At 35.3% G+C, this 25,988-nt stretch overlaps 1 protein-coding gene across 8 annotated transcripts in view; it reads right to left on the reverse strand.

The window, feature by feature from the left end:
• The window catches only part of ABLIM3 (actin binding LIM protein family member 3), a 3,936,655-nt gene that overhangs the window by 2,052,131 nt on the left and 1,858,536 nt on the right, over nucleotides 1–25,988 (reverse strand). The gene's annotated exons all lie outside the window — the stretch shown is intronic.

Genomic DNA, 25,988 nt, shown 5'->3' on the forward strand with positions numbered 1-25,988 from the left:
CCAACCACCTAAGTTTCACTAATATCAACCTAACCCCTCATGAAGATGTCCCGGGGACAACTTGGTTTGTTGCCAAACTTCACTAATAGTGTTTTTCAATTTGGCACGCCCCCTTCAAGACTGATGTGTCAGGAAGTCCTCCTTACCCCTAGACTTAAATATGCCAACTCCATAGTTGCACCAACTAGGAAGGAAAGACAAAATGCCCCATAAAATGGGATTCAGTACAACACATACCTCTCAACATCTGAACAAAACAAATCTGGATAAATACAAAAATAATGATGAAAAACACAGTCTAATTTTAAATATAACTTTGAGTCACTTAAAAAAATAAATAGTACAACTTTTGCATTAACTACATTAAAACTGCAAATACAACTATATTTTGCATTATTGTCATTTGTGCAAACCGACAAGGAGAGATTAATTTAGCTTCTTTATTTATCGACATTTGATTACTGGGAAAGTCCAAATGGGTAGGAGACAATTTTCACAGGAGGCACAAGGAGAAAATCTCCAAGGTATTACAAAACATTTTAAGAAAAATAATTCTACAATCTTTAAACATAATATAGAAACAAATACAGTTTAAATAATTATACCAAATTAAATATAATATGAAAGCATTGGTTAAGAATTGATACGTTATATGACAGTAATTTAATAGAGAAATTTTAGCCCATTTATAGAGAATTTATAGGTAGGTTAGTATATTAAAACCAGGAGTTGCACTACAAAGTGAGAGAGAAAAATCCAGGGAAAAGAAATTGATAGAAGTGAGTGAAGAAGGGAGAGGAAAGAGATGTAAGGTATGAGCGGGTATTCGTCCATATTTAGGAATATAGTTTATCCTGGCTTTGAGCAAGAACAGAGCCCGCTTTTTGCTAGGAAATTCTTTCAGAATGCTTTTTAAGGATAGGAGGGAGGGAATTAACCTGATGGACTGAGATAAGGAATTCCAGGCCTTACCAATACAAGTGCAGACAATGCAGGCAGGTTTGATAGGTTTGTAGACAGACAGGAGATTTTGGTCATTGGATTGTAATGACTGACAAGGCACATATTTGTGTAGAAAGTTAGTGACAGACAAACAGATGGATTCTGGATAATTTTATAGACGATAAGACACTGTGTATAGGTTAGTTGATGGGGGTGTTCTTACCAATTTAGGATTTGTAGTGCTATACAGGGAGCACCATAAAGAAGAGCGGGAAGGAGATAAGTAGTGGCAAGTGTAGCTTTAGTTTGGTCAGTGAGAAAGCTTTTGGCTCTATAAAGCATCCCTAGTTTTTGATGGGCTTTTCTTATGTAATTTTGTATATACAGGTTGAAGTTAAGGTTAGCATCACTATCATCCCTAATATTTTGCTATGAGAAGTGACTTCAGTGGTTGTATTATCAAAACAGAGGTCTTTAAATTTTGTTGTTTTTTTTGTATGGGAGAGGGATTTGGGGAAAAAAGTAATAGTTTTTTTTTTTTTTTATTTTTTGTTAGGGTTGAACATGAGTTGCGAGTTACAAAGCCATGTTTCAGTCGCTGTTCGATTTTGTGCCATATTGTCAGATGTGCAAATGAGTGTGGAGTCATATGTGTAATGTACTAGGGAGGCCTGTTGTGTGGATGTGTGGAAGGTGTTGGTGAGAATGTTAAAGAGGGGACCATGGACAGAACCTTATCATACAATGTTTGATGCCTAGCAGGTATGGGGAGAGGACAGAGTGGCATGTTACTTACTGATACCTACTGGATAGGCAGCTTTTGAACCATGGAAGGGTGGGCAGACCGAGTCCTAATGAGAGCATTTGAAATAGAAGTTTACTGTGAAAAACTGTGTTGAAGGCTTTAGGCAAATCGAGAAATAAGGAGATTAATATGTGGTGAATATCATAAACTGAAATGTTACATAAGGAGATTAATATGTGATGAATATTGTAAACTGAAATGGAATATAAAGAGATTAATATGTGATGAATGATATATCGTAAACTGAAATGTTATATAAGGAGATTAAAATGTGATGAATGATATATCGTAAACTGAAATGTTATATAAGGAGATTAATATGTGATGAATGATATATCGTAAACTGAAATGTTATATAAGGAGATTAATATGTGATGAATGATATATTGTACACTGAAATGTTATATAAGGCGATTAATATGTGATGAATGATATATCATAAACTGAAATGTTATATAAGGAGATTATTATGTGATGAATGATATATCGTAAACTGAAATGTTAAATAAGCAGATTAATATGTGATGAATGATATATCTTAAACTGAAATGTTATATAAGGAGATTATTATGTCATGAATGATATATCATAAACTGAAATGTTATATAAGCAGATTAATATGTGATGAACGATATCATAAACTGAAATGTTATAAAAGGAGATTAATATGTGATGAATGATATATTATAAACTAAAATGTTATATAAGGAGATTAATATGTGATGAATGATATATCTTAAAGTGAAATGTTATATAAGCAGATTAATATGTGATGAATGACATATCGTAAACTGAAATGTTATAAAAGGAGATTAATATGCGATGAAGTATACAGCGTAAACTGAAATGTTATATAAGGAGATTAATATGTGATAAATGATATATCGTAAACTGAAATGTTATATAAGCAGATTAATATGTGATGAATGATATATCGTAAACTGAAATGTTATATAAGCAGATTAATATGTGATGAATGATATATCGTAAACTGAAATGTTATATAAGGAGATTAATATGTGATGAATGATATATCGTAAACTGAAATGGTATATAAGGAGATTAATATGTGATAAATGATACATTGTAAACTGAAATGTTATATAAGGTGATTAATATGTGCTGAATGATATATCATAAACTGAAATGTTATATAAGGTGATTAATATGTGCTGAATGATATATCGTAAACTGAAATGTTATATACGCAGATTAGTATGTGATGAATGATATATCGTGAACTGAAATGTTATAGAAGGAGATTAATATGTGATGAATGATATATCGTAAACTGAAATGTTACATAAGGAGATTAATATGTGATGAAGGATATATCGTAACCTGAAAAGTTATATAATGAGATTAATATGTGATGAATGATATATCGTAAACTGAAATGTTACATAAGGAGATTAATATGTGATGAAGTATATATCGTAAACTGAAATGTTATATAAGGAGATTAATATGTGATTAATGATATATCATAAACTGAAATATTATACAAGCAGATTAATATGTGATGAATGATATATTGTAAACTGAAATGTTATATAAGCAGATTAATATATGATGAAAGATATATCGTAAACTGAAATGTCACATAAGCAGATTAATATGTGCTGAACGATATATCGTAAACTGAAATGTTATATAAGGAGATTAATATGTGATGAATGATATATCGTAAACTGAAATGTTATATAAGGAGATTAATATGTGATGAATGATATATCGTAAACTGAAATGTTATATAAGGAGATTAATATGTGATGAATGATATATCATAAACTGAAATGTTATATAAGGAGATTAATATGTGATGAATGATATATCGTAAACTGAAATGTTAAATAAGCAGATTAATATGTGATGAATGATATATCTTAAACTGAAATGTTATATAAGGAGATTATTATGTCATGAATGATATATCATAAACTGAAATATTATATAAGCAGATTAATATGTGATGAACGATATCATAAACTGAAATGTTATAAAAGGAGATTAATATGTGATGAATGATATATTATAAACTGAAATGTTATATAAGGAGATTAATATGTGATGAATGATATATTGTAAAGTGAAATGTTATATAAGCAGATTAATATGTGATGAATGACATATCGTAAACTGAAATGTTATAAAAGGAGATTAATATGCGATGAAGTATACAGCGTAAACTGAAATGTTATATAAGGAGATTAATATGTGATAAATGATATATCGTAAACTGAAATGTTATATAAGCAGATTAATATGTGATGAATGATATATCGTAAAATGAAATGTTATATAAGCAGATTAATATGTGATGAATGATATATCGTAAACTGAAATGTCACATAAGCAGATTAATATGTGCTGAACGATATATCGTAAACTGAAATGCTATATAAGGAGATTAATATGTGATGAATGATATATCGTAAACTGAAATGTTACATAAGGAGATTAATATGTGATGAATGATATATCATAAACTGAAATGCTATATAAGGAGATTAATATGTGATGAATGATATATCGTAAACTGAAATGTTACATAAGCAGATTTGTATGTGATGAACGATATATCGTAAACTGAAATGTTATAGAAGGAGATTAATATGTGATGAACGATATATCGTAAACTGAAATGTTACATAAGGAGATTAATATGTGATGAAGGATATATCGTAACCTGAAAAGTTATATAATGAGATTAATATGTGATGAATGATATATCGTAAACTGAAATGTTACATAAGGAGATTAATATGTGATGAAGTATATATCGTAAACTGAAATGTTATATAAGGAGATTAATATGTGATTAATGATATATCATAAACTGAAATGTTATATAAGCAGATTAATATGTGATGAATGATATATTGTAAACTGAAATGTTATATAAGCAGATTAATATGTGATGAAAGATATATCGTAAACTGAAATGTCACATAAGCAGATTAATATGTGCTGAACGATATATCGTAAACTGAAATGCTATATAAGGAGATTAATATGTGTTAAATGATATATCGTAAACTGAAATGTTACATAAGGAGATTAATATGTGATGAATGATATATTGTACACTGAAATGTTATATAAGGCGATTAATATGTGATGAATGATATATCATAAACTGAAATGTTATATAAAGAGATTATTATGTGATGAATGATATATCGTAAACTGAAATGTTAAATAAGCAGATTAATATGTGATGAATGATATATCTTAAACTGAAATGTTATATAAGGAGATTATTATGTCATGAATGATATATCATAAACTGAAATATTATATAAGCAGATTAATATGTGATGAACGATATCATAAACTGAAATGTTATAAAAGGAGATTAATATGTGATGAATGATATATTATAAACTGAAATGTTATATAAGGAGATTAATATGTGATGAATGATATATTGTAAAGTGAAATGTTATATAAGCAGATTAATATTTGATGAATGATATATTGTAAACTGAAATGTTATAAAAGGAGATTAATATGCGATGAAGTATATAGCGTAAACTGAAATGTTATATAAGGAGATTAATATGTGATAAATTATATATCGTAAACTGAAAAGTTATATAAGCAGATTAATATGTGATGAATGATATATCGTAAACCGAAATGTTATATAAGCAGATTAATATGAGATGAACGATATATCGTAAACTGAAATGTTATATAAGGAGATCAATATGTGATGAATGATATATCGTAAAATGAAATGTTATATAAGCAGATTAATATGTGATGAATGATATATCGTAAACTGAAATGTCACATAAGCAGATTAATATGTGCTGAACGATATATCGTAAACTGAAATGCTATATAAGGAGATTAATATGTGTTGAATGATATATCGTAAACTGAAATGTTATATAAGGAGATTAATATGTGATGAATGATATATCGTAAACTGAAATGTTACATAAGGAGATTAATATGTGATGAATGATATATCGTAAACTGAAATGCTATATAAGGAGATTAATATGTTATGAATGATATATCGTAAACTGAAATGTTACATAAGGAGATTAATATGTGATGAATGATATATCATAAACTGAAATGTTATATTAGGAGATTAATATGTGCTGAATGATATATCATAAACTGAAATGTTATATAAGCAGATTAGTATGTGATGAACGATATATCGTAAACTGAAATTTTATAGAAGGAGATTAATATGTGATGAATGATATATCGTAAACTGAAATGTTACATAAGGAGATTAATATGTGATGAAGGATATATCGTAACCTGAAAAGTTATATAATGAGATTAATATGTGATGAATGATATATCGTAAACTGAAATGTTACATAAGGAGATTAATATGTGATGAAGTATATATCGTAAACTGAAATGTTATATAAGGAGATTAATATGTGATTAATGATATATCATAAACTGAAATGTTATATAAGCAGATTAATATGTGATGAATGATATTTCGTAAACTGAAATGTTATATAAGCAGATTAATATGAGATGAACGATATATCATAAACTGAAATGTTATATAAGGAGATCAATATGCGATGAATGATATATCGTAAACTGAAATGTTATATAAGCCGATTAATATGTGATGAATGATATATCGTAAACTGAAATGTCACATAAGCAGATTAATATGTGCTGAACGATATATCGTAAACTGAAATGCTATATAAGGAGATTAATATGTGTTGAATGATATATCGTAAACTGAAATGTTATATAAGAAGATTAATATGTGATGAATGATATATCGTAAACTGAAATGTTACATAAGGAGATTAATATGTGATGAATTATATATCGTAAACTGAAATGCTATATAAAGAGATTAATATGTGATGAATGATATATTGTAAACTGAAATGTTATATAAGGAGATTAATATGTGATGAATGATATATCGTAAACTGAAATGTTATGTAAGGAGATTCATATGTGATGATTGATATATCATAAACTGAAATGTTATATTTGGAGATTAATATGTGCTGAATGATATATCGTAAACTGAAATGTTACATAAGGAGAATAATATGTGATGAAGGATATATCGTAACTTGAAAAGTTATATAATGAGATTAATATGTGATGAATGATATATCGTAAACTGAAATGTTACATAAGGAGATTAATATGTGATGAAGGATATATCATAACCTGAAAAGTTATATAATGAGATTAATATGTGATGAATGATATATCGTAAACTGAAATGTTACATAAGCAGATTAATATGTGATGAAGTATATATTGTAAACTGAAATGTTATATAAGGAGATTAATATGTGATGAATGATATATCGTAAACTGAAATGTTATATAAGCAGATTAATGTGTGATAAATTATATATCGTAAACTGAAATGTTATATAAGGAGATTAATATGTGACGAATGATATATCGTAAACGTAATAGTTATATATGGAGATTAATATGTGATGAATGATTTATCGTAAACTGAAATGTTATATAAGGAGATTAATATGCAATGCATGATATATTGTAAACTGAAATGTTATATAACGAGATTAATATGTGATGAATGATATATCGTAAACTGAAGTATTATATAAGGAGAACCAAAGAGACCAACTGTTGAAAAACAAACACAAACAACGCCAACTCCTATCCCAGGACAGCTAGGCTGGATGCAAGTCTTGCAAATTATTTCTTTAAAAACGATCCCAAATAATGTCCAAATAAGAAATGAGTAAAAATAACGCTTTTATTAACTCAATAAAAAGAGCGTTTTCGTCGTTATATAAGGAGATTAATATGTGATGAATCATATATCGTAAACTGAAATGTTATATAGTGAGATTAATATGTGATGAATGATATATCTAAACTGAAATGTTATATAAGGAGATTAAATTTGATGAATGAAATATCTTAAATTGAAATGTTATATAAGGAGTTTAATATGTGATGAAGGATATATCGTAGACTGAAATGTTATATGATATTTTTTGAGTAGTGATGCAAACTCTCATCTAACATATGATTTTCTATTCATTATAGTTTAGTTTACCTGTGTAGGTTATACATTTTTTTCTTATAAAATAGCTGCTTTGCAGGTGTTTTTTTAACATTAATTCTAATATAAATTTTCATGCACCTTTTTAATTGAATTATATCTTCCCAGCACTATAGAAAGGGTATGTTAAAAGTTTTTTACAATTATAGTTTAATTATGTGCTCTAGTTAATGCAAATTGCAGTAGCATTTAAGTTTCAAGTCCATTTTCACAGTAACACAATTTTCTGATTGTCTGGCTCAGAGTGTATTTTATATTTTATTTTGATTATTTATTTGTTTTGTGTTCTAATTTTGCTGAATTTAAATTTGATTTATGTATTTAAAGTTGTTTTTGTTATATGGTGACTGATGCCATACATATATGTGTGCGTGTGTGTGTGTGCATATATATATATATATATATATATATATATATATATATATATATATATATATATATATATATACACATGCGTCTGTGGTTATGCAATGAAAATAGAATGCAAATTTAGAAAACTACTAAAAATTAATGCCTGAAACACAGAAGGGTAAAAATTAAAATGTGTTTTTTTTTTTGCAGGGGCAAGCCTAGTGAGGTCTAATTCCAATACTTTTCAAACTTATATATACCAAGTCCATTGTCACATCAAGTCAAAGCAGGGAGAAATCTCCCAAAACAAGGAATCACTGCTTGTTCTCAGTAAGTAACTACAAGGAATCACTGCATGTTTACACTTAGTAACTATACTGGCAGTGATTTGTTATGGAAATCAGCAACTCGGGTTGTATTCTGTAGGGAGTGCTTATCTAGGTATACGGTAGCTGTAGCTCTCCCTGGAAGCACTTCTATCACTAGAAGATGTAGATGTCACAGAAATATTTTTTGAGGCCTCAGAGAGTACCCCAGCCCTGCAAGGCTACAATGCCTTCCACACCTTTAGACCAAAAAAAGGAAAGTGTGAAAACCAAAGGAGGGGGTGTTTCAATCTATATTAGGGATACATTCACCTCCCATCTAGTTAGACTGGATACTTCATGGAGTTATCCCAGGCACAGGTTACGGTGGGTAAAACCCCCATTCACGTCCTAGCCAATTACAGATTCCCCTCCATGGGTCACGACACCCACTAAGGCTACTTAACCAAAATGAAGACAATTCAAATTTTACAGAACACACTGGTTATGGGAGACTTCAATTATCCCACCATCAATTGAGAAACCTACTCTAGCCCAAACTCACTAGCATAAAAGTTCCTTGACTTTGTGAACTCAAATTCTCTGGAGCAAACTGTCCATACCCCGACAAGAGAAACAAACACTCTAGATCTGGTTCTCACCAACTTGTCAAACAGGTGCACTGCTGGACCCTCATTAAATAAAACTGACCACAAATCAGTCACCTTTGAACTGACACTAATACCAGAACTCACAAATTGTGAAATCAGACTAAAAAACTTCACCAAGGCAAACTATACATTCCTTGGTAAAGGTATAATACATTCCAAGCCCCACCCCAATCTGAAAGTGGTAACTATGCTGAAGCTTACACTAAAGGCCTGTACAATCACTTGCATAAGTGTATAAATTCAGCTGTACCAGACAGAATCAGAGCCAGAGCCCCAAGTAAAATGAAGCTGCCATGGTGGACTTCCAGCATCAACAAACTGTACAATAAATGCAAAACGTTTCTGTCCAAGAAAACAAAGACAAGGACTCAACAATGGAAAAGCACCCTTCTCAGCCTTAACAGGCAACTAAGACAACTTATCAAATCATCCAAGAGCTCCTTTCAGAGAAACCTAGCAAGTACTGTGAAGGATAACCATAAGACCTTTTACAGCTATGTGCATAACTTAAAGTGTTGGACTCAAGTATGTGCAGATCTGGTGGCCAACGGTATCACACACATTGACCCCACAGAGATAGCAAACCTACTAGTGGATAGGTTTGGTAAAACTTTCACTTCCTTATCCCCTCCTAACTTACAACAAACCCTCTCCCAACCCCCTCACACCTTACATATCTAGACAGCAGGTCCTCAAAGCCCTCTACAAGGCAAAGAACATGGCCTCTATGGGACCAGATGACATTCTAGGGTGTCTTCTAAACAGGCTAAAACATGAACTAGCATTACCACTAAGTACCCTTTTCAATCATAGCCTAACCACAGGACTTGTTCCTGAGGCATGGAAAACAACTACAGTTATTCCTCTCTACAAAAGTGACCTAGCAACAGACCCAGGGAATTACAGACCCATAAGCCTGACCAGCCTCATCTGTAAGGCCATGGAACATATCATTATGGACCTCATAAATAAAGACATAGGTGACCTCCAAACCCAGGATCCTACCCAATTCAGCTTCGTGAAGGGCAGATCCTGCCTGTTAAATCTGTTGGATTTCTTTGAAAGTGTGACCAAGTCTATTGATGAGGGCAAATCTGTGCACACAGCATACCTCGACTTGGCAAAAGCTTTTGACACAATCCCAAATTCAGGCATTACTGATAAGTTCAGCAATGTAAACCCCTTTGCTGTAAGATGGGTTGCCAACTGGCTCACAAACTGGATACGCACTATCAAAGTGGGTGACTCCACATCAACCAGGAGACTTATTACCAGCAGGGTGCCACAGGGGTCAGTGCTGGGCCCTCTACTGTTTGGTATATACTTTTCAGAAGTTCAGGTCAAAACTAAAGGGTTGTGGTTGACCAAGTTTGCAGAGAACTATACACTAGGTGTAATCATACCCTGGAGCAAATTGTCCATACCCCAACAAGAGAAACAAATACTCTTTGTGTGTGTTTGTGTGTGACTGTGTGTGTGTGTGTGTGTGTGTGTGTGTGTGTGTGTGTGTGTGTGTGTGTGTGTGTGTGTGGGTCTACCTGACATTGCCGACACTCCAGAATGCCAATAACCATATGGCCGACACCATATGATCGACATTCGGAATGCCGAAAATGTGGAACCAGCATCTCACTATAGTGCAGATCCTGCACTGTACTGCGATCTCGGAGTTGGTATATTAAAGTTACGGTTGGTGTGGGGTCGGAGCCCCCCACGGGGTGTGGGGGGATGTAGGCCCCCATGCTAGCAGTTGAAAGGGAATTTTATGTTTCTTTTTCACTGTTTTATTCTGATGTTGAGATTTTGGTTGTCTGTGATGTGGTGTTGGCCATGTGGTTGTCGGTGTTGTGAGCTTTCGATCTTGTCTGGTACAGCTATATATATATATATATATATATATATATATATAAATATAAATATATGGATTCCATTTAGAAGCTCAGAATCCTGAAACATCGAATTTCAGAATTTTGAGCCCATAAAGTGGAAACCTGTAAAGCACGAAAACCCAGAAGCATGAAATTCAAAATCACGCAAGTCTGAGATGTTGAACTAGCACTTCTGGTATACACATGCACACACCTTCCTCCCCACACACAAACACACACCCTATCCTACATAAAAGTAGGAGGGCAAGCCCCTCTGTGCCCCCATACCCCCCTACTTACATATTCTAACTCCAAGGTCGCACTACATACACAAACACACAAAACACCACCACACAAGTTACATTCCCCTCGCACACATACATCACAGTAACAAAACACACTAACACACACTACAGACTCTACACAAAACACTTAAAATATAAACACTTACTTGAATCCATAACCACAGCAAAACAGTAGAAGTGCCAGTATCTTCGATATGCGAGATTTTGAATTTCGTGCTTCTGGGTTTTCGTGCTTTTCAGTTTTCCACTTTATGGGCACAAAATTCTGAAATTCGATATTTCAGGATTTTGAGCTTCTAAATAGCCTGAAAGCAAAGTATCCAAAGAAAATCCACAGTCAGGCAGAGAACAAACTATAAATATCGAGTGATCAGAGATAAGGACTGAACCTCGAGCTCTACAGCTGTGAGGGAGAGATACTGAGCCACCATATTGTCATGACGACCAAGCCACTGAAAGAAAGTAAGAAATTCTGAAAAACATCTGTGTCTTCTTTGCATTTAAACACTTAATTGACAGAAGTTCCACTTAACTCTGAGCCATATCAGAGCAGGTCACGAACCAGTTCTACTTATTTCAAACTCTAAGAAGCTCTTCTATGACTTCAATGAATAACCTGTGTAATAATTTGAGACAGTAACAGATGTTATTTTAATGTCCATTTTAGTAACACCAATTAGCTCTGCATACATAATGTTTTCAGGCATAAGAATTTTTCTACTCCATCATTTCACTCCCAAACTGTCGCATTACAAGTTATTTCACAATCTGAAAAGTGCCTTATTGTCTACATAAAGTACTACTGATGGATTTATAAGTATGCTCTTTGCTGCCTAACTTGTGTTAAAATATGTACTCTGGCTCTTTGGTTACAGAACTAGTCATGCACTTGCGTTTTGATTAGGCATTGTTCAGTTGCTGCAAAAGTTGGGTTGTGGCAATCTTAACTTCTATAGTGCAATATTGCTATTCAGATCATTCTTCTGCGATCCAAAGTGTATTAACTGGATAAAAACTATTTGATTGATTAATACATTTTATCTGGTTGCATGTGTAATATAGTAACTTTTCTAATGGCAGTATACCTGAGGGGCCTATTGTACTGCTTGAAACTTCTTCTTTCGGCTTTTCCCAGTTAGGGGTCGCCACAGCGGAACTCCAGTCCGCTAATGATTGGCAGTAGATTTTTATGGTGCCGAGGTGCCAGCCCAATGCCCAACCTTCAACTAAGGCACGCCCATTCATTCATATGTTTCGAGCGCCACTCGACCGTGGTGAGGACATGCAGACACCACACAGAAGGTGCTCCAGCCGATTGTACTGCTTGAAACTATGAGGCCCAATTGCATTTCTCCAGTTCTATCATCTGTAGCTAGCATCTTCTGGCATTTCATAATCTTGATGAGCCCTCCTTTAGACCTCTTCATTTCTGAGCATCCATAAATCCCTCCCCTGCCTCAAGTAGGAATTAATGAAGCAATGGATCAGAATGACACCCTCACACCAAGATGGGCAAGCTGGTGCTGGTCACTCCATCTTACCCTCTCCCTGCAGTATCCATATGGTTAATCAAAATCAGTTTCTCTTTACAATAATACCAGTTTACTAGTAAAAGATATTTCATGTTTCATTTTTGTTTGCTTAAGCAGATACAATTTGTATAAAGTTCTTCAACACATCCAGTATCTGCTTCAGTGATAATTACATCATTCATTAATTTACAAAAATATCACATTTAATTATTTCTACATTTCAGCATGAAAACTGTCCCTTTCTTATGAAATATTGTATGTAACTTTAACTTGATTATTCAAACTGTCATATGGGTCTAGGCTGCCAGTGTAAATTAAATGAGCACAGACAGCATTTTAGAGCAAAAAAAATTCAAAATGGTATTTACACAAAATTCTCCCTGCCACTATCATGAAGAGCAGTCTGTGCTTTCTACCTCCTTATGCACTGCAGTCAAATGTAATCTCACTGCACCTTGCTAGTGTTGGTAGGCAGATGATCTCTCCTCTGTAGCACAAATTTTTTGAAAGCATGTTTTCAAATATGTGCATTTCAAATATTTTCAATTAGTGTACTGCCATACTCATCTGCAACATCAAAATTAAAGAAGGGTCTTCCTTTATTTGCTAATTGTTACATAAAAGTTAATTGTATATTGATTTGTCACAGTATGTGATGACCAATAAGACCCTTTAATAAGTACATACTTCGTTGTTATGCATACAGCTCACTGTACCTAAGATGTTGTAGTATCTATTCAGTAATATGTTTCTGAGAAAAGTAATTTTGCAACCCCCATAGTGCCTTTTTTAGGCAAGGCTCAAAGGACAAACCCACCTCCATAGACAACCCAAGGATAAAAAAACTAAAGGTAATGCTACTCAATGCCAGAAGTCTAAACCTCAAGATGCACGCACTCGAGGCTCTCCTCAGTATGGAGAAAATCGATGTCTGTGCAGTAACAGAAACCTGGTTCAAGGCTCCTGAGAGCACCCCAGCACTACCAGGTTATAACTCATACCATGCGTTCCGGCCCCAAGACGTGGACCAAAGCACAAAAGGAGGGGGAGTATCTATATTCATCAAAGATACCTACACCTCCAGGTTAGTGGCACTGCACGAAGCATCGGAAACCATCCATGTGCAACTAACAGCGGGCAAAACTGCCTTTCAGTTTGTAGCCTGCTACAGAACACCCTCCCTATTACATGAACCCCACTTGGCATTCCTGAGAACACTGGAGAATATGAAGGTCTCTCCAAACACTATGTTACTGGGTGATTTCAACTACCCAAACATTGACTGGGAAAACTACTCAAGCCCAAACACCTTCGCCCAACGGTTCCTTGAATTTATAAACTCTAACGCAATGGAACAACTGGTCACCACTTCCACAAGAGGGAACAACATATTGGACCTGGTCATCACCAACATGGGGACTCTATGTTCCATACCAGAGGTAAACCCCTCATTGGTAAGATCAGATCATAAACAAATTTCCCTGGACATCCATATCCCGTCCCCACCCCCAGCCAAGGAAATCACTGTAAAGAATTTCTCAAAAGCCAACTTTGCACTTCTCAAGACTGAGGTGGAATCCTTCAAAGCCCCTGGGCCAGAGAATAATACAGCCCAATCCACAGAATCCTTTACAAATGCATTCTATGAGCACCTGCAGGAATGCATGGATCGTGCTATCCCAAATAAAACCAAGACTCACTCCTCCAAAAACAGGAGACTGGTCTGGTGGACCCCGGCCATAGATAAGCTATACAACAGAAGGAGGAAGCTACTACATGACAGAGCAAAATCCCAAAAAGTGAAGGCATATCTGATCAGTATTAGCAAGAAACTTCGATCCCTCATAAAATCATCAAAGGCCAGTTTCGAAAGAAAAATTGCCCAAGACACTAAAGATAATCACAAGGCCTTCTTTAGTTATGTCAGGAACATGGGCGGAAACTCCCAGACATGCTCTGAATTGTTGCATAATGGTACAGAATATACCAAACCTACAGACATAGCCAACATCCTGGCAGACAGATTCAGCTCAAACTTCTCCCCCCCTTCCCCCCCAAAGGAGCAAATGCCTATCCCAACTGAATGTAACCTCCCTGACATCGCAGATGCACAGGTGAAAGCTGCCCTCTCCAAAGCAAAAAACACAGCATCTATGGGACTGGACGGTGTCCCAGGCTGTGTCTTACATGAGCTCCAAGAAGAACTGAACCCTCACATTAAGTCACTGTTCAAACTTAGCCTTACTACAGGATATGTACCCAAAGAATGGTGTACAGCTACAGTGATCCCACTCAACAAAGGTGGTGCTGCAACGGACCCCGGAAACTATCGCCCCATAAGCCTGACTAGTCTGGTCTGTAAATCTATGGAGCGTATTATCATGGAACTCATAAACAAAGACATTGGGAGCCTCCAGACACTGGACCCTACCCAATTTGGCTTTGTTAAGGGCAGATCTTGCCTCTTAAACCTAGTTGCTTTCTTTGAAACAGTTACCAAAGCCATAGATGAGGGCAAGGTAGTCCACACAGCCTACCTGGACCTTGCAAAAGCCTTCGACACAATACCCCACTCGGGCATCATAAATAAGCTTACCAGCTTAAATATCAACCCCTATATCACAAGATGGGTTGCAAACTGGCTCAGAGATAGAACCCACATGGTCAGAATCGCAGGTGCCATGTGCGAATCCAAACCAGTTACAAGTGGCGACCCACAGGGCTCAGTTCTGGGACTTCTCTTGTTCGGTATATACTTCGCTGAGGTTCAGGCTAACACGGGGGGATTATGGCTGACAAAGTTCGCAGATGACTGCAAACTGGGGGCCATAATCAAATCTCCAGCTGACACAAGCATCCTGCAAAAGGGTCTCACAGAGACGGATGCTTGGTGCCAGAGCCATGGCCTCAAGCTAAATACTAAAAAGTGCATAGTCATCCCCTTTGGGAAAAACAAGGTGCCCACAAATTACCACATAGGTGGTAATCCATTAAGTACAGAAGAAGTAATTAGAGATTTGGGGACCAACGTAGATAGTAATCTCTCCTTTGATAATCACATTGCCAAAGTGGTTAGAAAGACCTTCTATATAGCCCACCTTATCACGAAAGGGTTTGCATTTAGATCAAGAGAGGTCGTTGCGCCCCTCTACTCGTCACTCATCAGGCCCATAATTGAATACAATGCCCCTTTTGGGATGTACCTTACCCGACACCTGCAGCAACTGGAGAGACCCCAAAAGTACCTCACCAAGAGGATCATGGGCTACTCAGAGGCAATCTATGCCTGACGTACAAAGCCATGTCAAACCCTGAATTAAGGGACATGATCCACCTCAAAAAATCCAAGTCCCTTAGAGCTACATGCTCCAGGGACCTAAACCTCAGCAGAAAAATAAATAGGACATGCTGGAGGGACAGATTCACTTCCCAGAGGCTCCCCTCACTCTGGAATAGAATCCCAATTCATGTTAGACATAGCCCCTCGCTGACCCTCTTCAAGCGAAATCTGGACGCGTGGATGGGAAATCGCAAATTCACCCCTGGGATCTCTTCTGTGTCCCTGCTAGACAGAGGCACAGTAAACTAATCTTAAAAGGGTACCATCTGTGACCTACTTTACAGAGGCACAGTAGGCTAATCTAATAGGGAGGCGGAAGACAAATACACTCTGGCTAGGCTTATAAATGCCCTAGGGCAGATAGCCTAGTATCTACCTATGAACCTATAAACCTATAATTACTGACATGCAAAAGTTTGGTCACCTCCTGTTGTGAAAAATCTGCTATACGGTACTTGCATATTAATATTTTAAATGATTAACATGAGCTGCAGCATTCATGAACAAAGAACTTCAAGGTTCACATATCATATTATTGATCCAGCTTAAAACATTCACTTGTTTTCCCATTAAGGACTTTATGATAGTTCAAAGGCCTGTTGTTCATCAGTGCCAGTGGCATAGAGGAATAAAACCTGACTACAGCCAAGGTGACCTGAGATTTATTAACCATTTAGGTACTTAACAGTGCAGCACAGTGGATGGGAGTTCCCATCCTGGGGGCACAGGCCAGTCTTTCACACCTGGCCTGTACTACAAGTATAATACTACAGCATTGGCTGGAGAGTAGAGGCTCATTATAATGTGCTGAGAAAGTATGGAGAAGATATGGAATCTCACATATTTATAGGCAGCTTAAAATAACTGCATGTTTTTGATTTTTTTTTCAGAGAAACTACAGATTTGGAGTCAAAAGGCTAATAAACATGAAAACGCTGATTGAAGAATTTTATTTCTCATTCCAGAAGAGAAAATTAAAGAATTTCATTGTATTCTTGTTCAAAAAAATCTTATGGTACTTCTCCTTTGTGACCTTTTTGTGACCTTTTTGCTTTACTTAACTGATGAAAATAGAAGAGAAAACACCCGTAAATGCAAAGATTCTAATTATTTTATTTTAATTTTTTCAAGTAAATCTGGTTAACATTTCTAATGCCTTAATTCAGCCCCTTGATTTTGGGAATGTACCTTTAGAGAAAGAGGCTGAATAGACCTTAGTCTGGAGGAACTTTTAACAGTGACAACTGTTTTGAAGACCCCTTATTCATGTCTCTGCTTTTAAATGTACGCAGATATGCAGATTATACATGGGCACTGATGCTATGTTTAAACTTCTTTTTACTGTTTTAGGCATAGCAGATTGCACCTGTTTCCTTTTAGCTGTAATGAATGAAGCTATAAGGCAGAAACAGATATACAAGTTATATTAAAAACTGCAAAGGATAAAATATTTGGGTGTTAATAAAATGATGCAAGTGGAATATATATGATGAGTAATAAAAATCAAAGAAAAAATAGGTGATATAAAGAGGACACAAAGCTAAAAAAAAATAAAAAAATGGAGCACCAGATACCAAAGTTTGAAAATTAGACGTTTTGATTAGGGGAATCTAGCAAAAACAGAAGGGTTCAGTGAGAATAATCTCTGGGATATTTGTGAAATGCTTGCACTGAGACTTCTAGATCAATTTAAAGAAATTTAAGAATACTAAAAATATGAATCACATGTAATATTTAACAAATCAGAAAGGGTACTTTAGCAGAGATTTAATTGACCAGGCCTGTTGCAAGGTAAGAGAAAATCTATGCTTATAGAGTTAATAAAAGCATATGTAATATCTTAATGGCAGGAAAAAAGAAAAGCCACATTCTTTATAAAAAAATATGTTTGCAGTTGGCAACCTGCATTTTACTACAGCGCATAAAATAAAGCACATTACTTAGATACCTAGAGGAAATAAATGAATCTCATTTCCATTTGAATTATTATGGACCGTTTTAAAAATTCCACTCAGGACTACTTATTTTCTATACTTGTACTAGATTTACTCTTAGGACTGAGGAACAGAGAAGTAAACAAAGCTTTGTTCATGTACATTACATAAAACTGCAGCAGTCTCATGCCTGCATTCACTTCATTTAAACAGGGTGGAAGCTTAACCTAATGAAAAAAATAAATGTTGTTGCAGAGGGACAGCCTCAACTTACCTCCATATTTATATATAACAACTTGACAAGGGTACTAACATAACAAATACTGAAATCTCTCAAAACAAAATCATCAATGCCTGTGCACAGTTATAAAATAACATTGGCAGCAATTTCGTAGGGAAAATAGCAATCAGGGAACTCAACCATATGGGTCCTTGTCCAGCTTACACTCAAGGTATAAGGAAGCCCTTTCTTATTATGCAAAAATCCCCTTTCTAAAATGTAATGCTTAATTAAGCAAGTATCCACATTATTAATTTCCCTGATACAGCTGCTGCTGTTTATTTACCAAGAAATTTCTCATATCCAGCTGACGATGTTATCATTTAAAACTGCAGTGTTCAAACACTTTTTTGTAGTTCTGTAGCAAAAGTGCCACTGTATCTTTAAGATATTACAGTACAGGTGTAAAATATATAATTCATTCTTTGTGACTAATGACAGCAGACACTTGGCTGCTGGCAATTCTTTTTTGGGGAGGAGGGATGCAGCAGCCAACCGTTTTTTTTTTTTTTTTTTTTTTTTACTGATTGCCACACACTGGCAGGCAAACCTGTTTATCAGGAGGAAACCATGAATCTGGTATGAAAAATATTTCAGATAATTAAACAGTAACTTTCCCACGGGAGCAACCAGTACATTATGCACTCTGTAAGTAACGCTCACTGTGTTTTCCCATGGAGTTCTGACTCTTTAATCAGCTGTGCTTGATGCCCCTACCTCTTAGTTTGCCTATAATGTCTGTACATGTAATAGTTATGGATTGAGATTTTCTTATGTGAAAAAGTGCCTTAGTAGAGCTTATTGCTTTTGCTATGAGTATTCCTATACAGTTAGTGACATGTGAACATTTCTATTATTGCACCACCATCTCTGTCTCTCTCTCTCTCTCTCTCTCTCTGTATCTTTGTGCAAGTGTGCGTGTGTGTGTGTGTGTGTGTGTGTGTGTGTGTGTGTGTGTGTGTGTGTGTGTGTGTGTGTATGTGGTATCCTCTTACCCTGTTTGCTTGCATTTCTTTCTTTGTCTCTTTCTTTCTACCTTCATGACAGTTAAACTGATATTTGACACTTCAGACTATGCTTGTTGGTTTTATTCCTTTGTCCACATTTTGGTCATTGAACAAGGGTTGCTCATTTATCAAATGCTAAGCAGATTCACTTTGCCTTTACAAAGATGTAGACAACAACAATAACAATAACAACAAAAATGCAAAAGTACAAATGTCTGTGTATACTGATGAGGAAAGTGCTAGGTATTGTTAGTCAGATTTACCATAAGATAACCATATTGTACTGATGAAAATAAAATAGCAGTGCACTGTCCCTTACTGTGGTCTTGTTGATTCTACGGGAGAAGTAATGTGCACTGAAAATGTAGAAAATGCTAAAGTACTCCACTTGCATAATAAGGGACAAGTGGAATGACGTCAGAGTTTTATATCTAAGATGTATTGCTCTGCAAGTTTACAGTCATCTGCTTATTTAATGATACCCTATGCAGTCTCACAGAATCCCATACATGAGCAGGCCTTGCATAGATATATATTCCATCTCTTTTAATCCCTGTCTTAGTGTCAAACAGGCAGGCTAGCATAAGTGTTAACAGATCCGGGTTATTATATGATTCATAGGAAGTTCAAGGCTATGGAGTCTTGTAACACTGATGACTGTACCTCTTTCTGAAGGAGGGCGAGGCCCTTGAAACCCAGGGTGAATTTATGAGCACATGTCCAAATACCCAGTTCCTGTCTGAAGGAGAAAATGTATTATACTGCTTTTATCTGCAGGCGGAGTCTGTTCCATTGTCAAGAGTCACTGAGTAATGAATCTGTCTCTTCATCTTGTTTTACTAATCTGCTGGTATAGAGACCTTGTTCTGGTATTTGTGGGATTGCTTGATTTTTGAAGGCATAAGAGATTCTGAACTACTGGGTCCAAGGCTGCTCAAAGGCAAGGCATAGGTGTCCTATGAGGAGGCTATAAAGCACAGAAAAGGGGGAAAGTGTTTCTAGTTCTTTCTTGGTAGCTTAGGGATTTTAAGCTTGAGATCCTTTTTGCTAGATACCTCTGGGGACTTTGCAGCTGTTTGAAATGGCTGGTGAGGTACGTTGCAAAGGGGGTGTTGCATTCTATAATTGGTCTTGTCAGTGCTCAATACTATGGCACAACAACATCTTTAGATCTGAATGATACTCCCATGATGATCAATTGCAGCAAGTGGAAGGATTTCCTGACAACTGTCAGCACATCATAATCAAAGAAAATCCGTATCTTAGTGAAGCTCCATTATAGCAGTTTTAGGTGGTATATTAATACATGCCAGTGTAATCCTCTTCCCTTGCCAGAAGCCCCTTAGTACTACAAATCTAACATTATTTATGTTTTTTTCCTCTTCTATCATTACTGTAGCTCCTCTTGCAATTAATATAAGTACTTATCTTTTCCTTTGCCCCATGTATTCTGCTAAATAATCATCCTGAACATGTTTCTTTATCAAATGCACATGTTCAGTTCTTTCCAGGTGTGTCTGCTGTTGCATAGCTAATTGCACTCTACATTTTTAATATAGTTCACTGTTCTTTCTTTTTTTGTATTTTTCTGTGAGACCATTCAGATTTAAAGACATTACAGAAAGCATAACTTTCTTTCATAGTTATTTTCCCACCTTTTATAGATAACTGCTTTTTTGCTAAATGTCTAGCTCCGGCTTTTATGTTATATGCATACATTGTTTGGCAGTTTGGTCTTTTATGCAATTGTTTCTTGTCATATCCATTTTGAGCCCATGTCACATCTTACATAACTTTTTGTTTTATTGAAAGGCCTCATACAAAGAAAAAAACAGACATCCCCACACCTCCCCTAAAAATCTATTAACTTAATAATAACACACAAAACTATGTACATCTTCAAAATTTGAAGTTTTACCTTCCTAATAAGAACAACAGTTTTAAACTGATGTGCTATCTGGATTTGTTTTGCATTGGTGCAGCGGTAGCATTGTCGCCTCACAGCAAGAGGTTCGATTCTCAGATGGGGTGCCTTCTGTGTGGAGTCTGCATGTCCTCCTTGCATTCATGTGGGTTTCCTCCATGTTCTCCGGTTTCCTCCCACATTCAAAGACATGCATCCAGAGCATTTCTTAAAACCAAGCAAAACAAACGAGTAAATGACAAAAATAAGCGAGCAACAAACTGAGCCAAAGCAATAAAAGAAATTCAAATTTTATTAGCACTTTCGATGGGGTCAGTGCCTCACCTTCTTCAGACAACAACTAAATCAATTAACACCATTATATACTAAAATAAAATCAATTATTCAATTGAATTCGAAAAGTGTCTCATAAGCTATCGTTAAAGAGACACACATTATAGACCAGTTCATAACACATGAAGCACTATTAAAACGAAAAAAATTTTTCAATCCATTAATGTAAAAATAGAAATAAAAAATGACTATTTAAAACAACTAAAGATATACCGTTACTAATATAAGATATATGTATCCATGACATCATATCCTATAACTTTCTTATAATTAATCTAAACTAGAATAAAATAAACATATTTACAAATTTAAATAGCAAAATAAAATACCCTTGTTTTTAACATCAAAAATGCACAGATTATTCTTGAGCTATTTACTTAGCCTATTATAAGGTGTATATATATATAATATTTTATTTTATTTTAGATTAATTGTAAGAAAGTTATAGGATATGATGTCATGGATACATATATCTTATATTAGTAACGGTATATCTTTAGTTGTTTTAAATAGTCATTTTTTATTTCTATTTTAACATTAATGGATTGAAAATATTTTTTCGTTTTAATAGTGCTTCATGTGTTATGAACTGGTCTATAATGTGTGTCTCTAACGATAGCTTATGAGACACTTTTCAAATTCAATTGAATAATTGATTTTATTTAAGTATAAAATGATGTTAATTGATTTAGTTGTCTGAAGAAGGTGAGGCACTGACCCCACCGAAAGCGCTAATAAAATTTGAATTTCTTTTATTGCTTTGGCACCGCTCAGTTTGTTACTCACTTACCTTTGTCATCCAGAGCATTTCTCCCTGGGCCTCCACTGAAAATTGGCTACATTCCAAGTCAGACTTTCCTGGTTAACAAATGTTAAATAAATAATAAAAATAAATAAATGATAGCTCTCCCAGCTGAGAAAACACTTGAATGTTTTCAGTAAACACTTTTTCTAAGCCATTTCTCTTTATCATATTTTCTTCTAGTATCATGCAAACCAGACAAAAAAATTACTGAGGATACATTGTTTACCAGAAAAAAAGCCTTATAATATTCAGTATTCTTTCTCCTTTACTTGATTTCTCTTAAAATGTGTTACTGGATAAGCCAAGGGCCTTAATCCAATCATTTACCGCTGCAAATATGAGAAAAAGCACACTAATTTGTCTTTTGTCATGCTGTCTTAACCAGACCCTTCCTCTCTCCCTTTGTTTTGTTTTACATTGCAGTTCCTACATTTCTTAAAACTGAATAAATAAAAAGAGAGAAAAAGAGAGAAAAAGAAAAAATATTAGTAGTATCCCCATTACATTTAAAAATAGCTTGAAAAACTTTACTTCGTAGCTTTCAAAAAAGTCATGCACAATTAAAGTAGTACCATTAAGAAAAAAAAATACTTACAGTTAACTCCCAAATATTCTTTCCGAAGATTAATGACATGATGTAGGCCATATGCGTTAGAATCCTCTAAAAGTTCAATACAGTTCATGAAAAATCAAATAGTTCCATATCCTCTTGTTCTGCAATGTTTCACAATTATAATTTATTGCTTTGTAATTCCACATTTGTCAGTTTCCAAGTTACTGATTTTAATCTCTGAGCATTAATAACATGAAGTAGGGCATATGCTTTAAAGTTCCCTACAAGTTTAACATAGTCCAAGGAAGTCCAATATTTTCAGATTTTCTTGTTCTGTCATGTTTCACAATTATAATTATTGCTTTGTTACCCTACACTTATCAATGTCCAAGTTACTAGCTTTATTCCTGCTCATCACCATCTCCTAAATCCTCTCTGTTTCATGGAATATATTCACTCCTCTTCTGCCTGGTGTACAATGAGTAGTCATTCACCACAAACACTGTACTATCTCCCACTTTTAGTACTTTGTTCTTCTGCCATAGTTTTGTCAGAATCAACTCCTTCTGCCAGTAAGACTGCATCTTTACTATTAAAGGTCCAGGTTGTTTTCTAGTAACCAAATTTGGAGCATGCACACAATGCACCCTTTCAATTAACAATTCCTGTTGTGGAATACAAGTCCAGTTGCTTATTCGTGCTTTCATAAAATTAATACAGTGTGTTTCTTCCAGCTTCTCTGGTACAGCAGAAAATCTCAGGTTTTCCCTATGTGCTCTGCCCTCTAATTCTATTATTTTTTAAGCATCTCTTCTTGTGCAGTTTCATATTCAGCCAGTCTTTTCTTCATTTCAGCCTCTGAGTTTTTCAGTTCTGTCACCTTATCTGAATATCTGTTTAAAGCTTCTTCCAATTTTTCCAGCTTTTTATTGTTTGTGTTGATATACTCCATCAGTGTTTTGTTTATGTTAACCAGGTCTGTGGCAGCTGCTTTATACTTTCCACTAGTTAATGGAAGTCAAGTCTGGAACTTGCACAGCTTCTTGATGAACAACTACAGTACTTCTCCCAGTCTGTATTTTTTCCTCACGTTTTGTAGCTGATTTTCCTCCAGGTCCTTTATATTTCTTTTTTCCTGGCATTCAGGCAATGCACTTACTAATCAGTTACTGAAATTTACCCTGATATCTAGGTCTACTAGCTTTCTCTGCTAAGTTTCTGTTTTTGGACTGGGAGAGCCAGAATGAAGCTGTTACTCAATGTACAGCCGTCTTGGAAATCCAAGTATACCTCAAGGCTGGTTAAACAAGATGATACCCTAAAGTTCATCCAGGTACAAATCACCCAAGATACAGTCCCTTACCATATCTTAGCAAGCTATAGGTCATCATCTATGTCAAAGAGTCCTATAACCCTTATCTAGACCTACTGGAGGCACTCTCCATCCAAACATTATTAATGGGAGACTTACCCCTCTATAGACTGGGAAATATAGACTGTCTCTAATTTGCAGCCACAATGTTTCCTGGACTTTATTAACACAAATGGTCAGATCAGTCAGTGCCCACTCCAACCAGAGATGCAACCATACCAGACCTAGTCAACACTAACATGGGAAAGCACTGCACTCCACTTGTTATGTCTTCAATGGTGATGTTAGATCCCATAGTTGCCTCCTTTGAAATAAAAATCAACTTGGAAAGCCAAGCAAAACCTATTATATTTAGGAACCATTCTAAACCAACCTGTATCCTATTAAATGGTAGTCTGTCAAAGTTCAATAACCAGCCTAATCCTGAGTTCACAACAGTATATGCAGAACTGCACACAGAACATACAGACTGTTGTACCTACAAGAAGTAATCTCAACATAAAGCCAAAAAACAAACCACACTGTAGACTCCTAACTTTAACAGGGTATGTAACAAAAGGAAAATTGTCATGGTCAAAACCAGAATGAGCAATTCTCATAATGACAAGGTCTCACTAATTAAACCAAACAGGAAACTAAGAGGACTAATTAAATCCAACAAGGCTAGTTACGAGGTCAGGATACCCACTCAGGCTAAAGACAACCTCAAGACCTTCTAGAGTTATGTCTGAAACCTCAAAGGTAACATGCAGCAGTGTGCTGAACTGGTTGTAAATGGTATCATCTTTACTGGGTACAGTGATATAACAAGCATGCTGGCTGACAAATGTAGCTCAGACTTCAAACACCTACTCTCCCCTTTCACCCTGTGGAAAATCCCAACTAGCATAACCCACTCCCCAACTATTAGTAGGGAGCAGATCATGGAAGCACTTGCTAAGGCCAAAAACACAGCTTCATTGGGGCATAACAATATCCTAAGCTGTCTCCTACATAGCAGAAACATGAGTATCAGGACCTGTTGAGTCAACAGCTTTAAAACAGGTTACATACCAAGTGAATAGAGGGTTACAATGGTTATCTTCCTTCACAAGGGTGGGCCATAACCTGATCATAGAAACTACAAACCCATTAGCCTGACTAGTCTAATGTGCAAAGCCATGGAATGAGTTATCATGGAAATGATTAACAAAGACATTGCCAACTTACAGACACTGGACCATTCCAGCTTGATTTTGTCAAGGGAAGATTATGCCCACTTAACCTGGTAGACTTCTTTGAGAAGGTAACAAAAGCAATGGATGAAGTGAAAATGGTACACACTGCCTATGCAGATCTGGCTAAGGCATTGGACACAATGTCTCACTCAGGCATTGTGGACAAACTCACCAAACTAGGCATAAATCTTTACATAACTCACTGGATTGCAGCTGGGTCACAGATAGGACCAAATAAGTCATGATTGGCGAGACCACCTTCACCACGAGGCAGGTCACCAGTGGAGTACCACAGTACTTCATACTTAGCTCACTCCTGTTTGGCATTTACTTCTTAGAGGTCAGGGGAAAGGTCAAGAGCCTCTGGCTCACCAAGT

This window comes from Protopterus annectens, chromosome 4.part0, assembly GCF_019279795.1.
Source record: "Protopterus annectens isolate FY-2018-M chromosome 4.part0, PAN1.0, whole genome shotgun sequence".
In the NCBI taxonomy this organism is placed as follows: domain Eukaryota; kingdom Metazoa; phylum Chordata; order Ceratodontiformes; family Protopteridae; genus Protopterus; species Protopterus annectens.